The sequence below is a fragment of the Lathyrus oleraceus genome, chromosome 3 (assembly GCF_024323335.1).
Source record: "Lathyrus oleraceus cultivar Zhongwan6 chromosome 3, CAAS_Psat_ZW6_1.0, whole genome shotgun sequence".
Classification (NCBI taxonomy): Eukaryota; Viridiplantae; Streptophyta; class Magnoliopsida; order Fabales; family Fabaceae; genus Lathyrus; species Lathyrus oleraceus.
The window spans coordinates 35,790,929-35,793,915 of record NC_066581.1 but is presented as its reverse complement, the minus strand read 5'-3'; positions in this window follow the sequence as shown (position 1 = coordinate 35,793,915).

Sequence of the window (2,987 nt, the reverse complement as noted above, 5' to 3'; positions counted from 1 at the left end):
ACAGCTTTAACACAACTTATCCAACACAATTTTTCGGCATTCAACATCCCAATTAGGGTCAATTCAACGGTTTATCACTACCCATTACATTTTAACCCATAATACCCATTAAACCACGATAAACCCCCCTTACCTGAGTTAATCCGGCGAATCTTTAAGCTTCAAGCTTTTCTCTTCCCCAACCTTCTTCCTCTTGCTCTGTCTCTTTGCCCTTTTCCTCTTTTCAGCCGCTTCTCTGCTTTTCACGTGAAAACTCTTTTTACCAAAATGGAACTCTTTTTCTTATTTCCAACTTATATATATTTTCCAATAATTATTATTCCAATAATAATAATAATAATCCAATAATTCCAATTATTTAATTAAAATTAATAAATATAATATTAACTTAAATTAAATAATTAGCTTATTTTTATCGGGGTGTTACAACTCTCCCCCACTAAAAGAGTTTTCGTCCTCGAAAACATACCTCAAGCGAATAACTCCGGATAAGACTCCTTCAACTGACTCTCAAGTTCCCAAGTCACATTGCCACCTGCTGGTCCTCCCCAAGCTACCTTCACCAAGGCAATCTCTTTACCCCGCAACTGCTTCAACTCTCGATCCTCGATCCTCATAGGTGATGTTTCGACAGTCAGGTTATCTCTCACCTGTACATCATCTATTTGGACCACATGCGACGGATCAGGAATGTACCTCCTCAACTGAGACACATGAAAAACCTCATGCAAATTCGCAAGTGACGGCGGTAAAGCGATACGATAGGCTACCTCCCCTATCCTCTCCAAAATATGATAAGGACCAATAAATCGAGGTGTCAACTTCTTCGACTTCAAAGCTCGACCAACACCAGTTATCGGAGTAACACGAAGAAACACATGATCTCCCTCTTGGAACTCAAGTGCCTTCCTCCTCTTGTCGTGATAACTCTTCTGACGACTCTGAGCAATCCTCATCTTCTCCTGAATCATCTTAATCTTTTCCGTAGTTTGTTGAACAATCTCTGGTCCAACCACAACACTCTCACCGGACTCATACCAACATAAAGGTGTCCGACATCTCCTACCATACAAAGCTTCAAACGGTGTCATACCAATGCTCGAATGAAAACTATTGTTGTAGGTAAACTCAATCAAAGGTAAGTAACAATCCCAAGCACCTCCCTTTTCCAAAACACAAGCCCTCAAAAGATCCTCTAGTGACTGAATCGTCCTCTCAGTCTGACCATCAGTCTGCGGATGATATGCAGAACTCAATCTCAGCTTAGTTCCCAAAGCCTTCTGCAAACCTTCCCAAAACTTCGATGTAAATCTAGGATCTCTGTCCGAAACAATACTCGACGGAATACCATGCAAACTTACAATCTTCTCAATATACAACTCGGCTAATCTCTCCAACGGATAATCCATTCTGATCGGAATGAAATGAGCCGATTTTGTCAATCTGTCAACAATCACCCAAATAGCTTCAAAATTCTTACTTGTCCTCGGTAAACCAGAAACAAAATCCATGCTGATACTGTCCCACTTCCACTCTGGAATAGCCAACGGTTGCATTAGCCCAGACGGCTTCTGATGCTCAATCTTTGACTTCTGACAAGTCAAACAAGAATAAACAAAACTCGCAATTTCTCTTTTCATTCCCGGCCACCAAAATAACTTTTTCAAATCATGATACATCTTCGTAGCCCCAGGATGAATACTCAGGCCACTACGATGTCCTTCCTCAAGAATACTCTTCTTAAGCTCGGTAACATCCGGAATACACACCCGATTACCAAATTTCAAAACACCATTCTCATCAACTCTGAATTCACCACCTTGACCTTGATTCACTAAAGTCAACTTATCAACCAAAAGCACATCGGATTTCTGACCTTCTCTAATCTCATCCAGAATACCACTCGTTAACTTCAACATTCCCAATTTAACACTATTGTGAGTACTCTCACACACCAAACTCAAGTCTCTAAACTGCTCAATTAAATCCAATTCCTTAACCATTAACATAGACATATGCAATGATTTCCGACTCAATGCATCGGCCACTACGTTTGCTTTACCCGGATGGTAATTCAAACCAAAGTCATAATCCTTCAGAAACTCTAACCATCTCCTCTGTCTCATATTCAGCTCTTTCTGATCAAACAAATACTTTAAACTTTTATGGTCACTGAAAACCTCAAATCTTGACCCGTACAAGTAATGCCTCCACAACTTCAGAACAAAAACCACAGCTGCCAACTCTAAATCGTGTGTCGGATAGTTCCTCTCATGAATCCTCAGTTGTCTCGAAGCATAAGCTATAACCTGCTTATTCTGCATCAACACACCACCCAAACCCAACAATGAAGCATCACAGTAAACCTCAAATGATTCCGACGAACTCGGTAATATCAGAATAGGAGCAGTAGTCAACCTTCTCTTTAACTCTTGGAAACCTTCTTCACATTTTGAGTCCCAAACAAACGCTTGCCCCTTTCTAGTCAACATCGACAACGGTAATGCCAACTTAGAAAATCCCTCAATGAATTTCCTATAATAACCTGCAAGTCCAAGAAAACTCCTTATCTCAGAAACTGACTTCGGAGCTTCCCACTTAGATACCGCTTCTATCTTAGAAGGATCAACAGCAACACCACCTCTTGAAATCACATGACCAAGAAAACTAACCTCTTCTAACCAAAATTCACATTTAGAGAGTTTAGCAAATAACTTCTTTTCTCGTAGAACTCCTAAAACCACTCTCAAATGTTCAGCATGCTCTTCTTCAGATTTCGAATATACCAAAATATCGTCAATAAACACCACAACAAACTTATCTAGGTACGGATGAAAAATCCTATTCATATACTCCATAAATACTCCAGGCGCATTAGTCACTCCAAAAGTCATTACAGAATACTCATAATGTCCATACCTCGTTCTGAAAGCAGTCTTCTGAATATCCTCAGTTTTCACACGTATCTGATGATACCCAGATCTCAA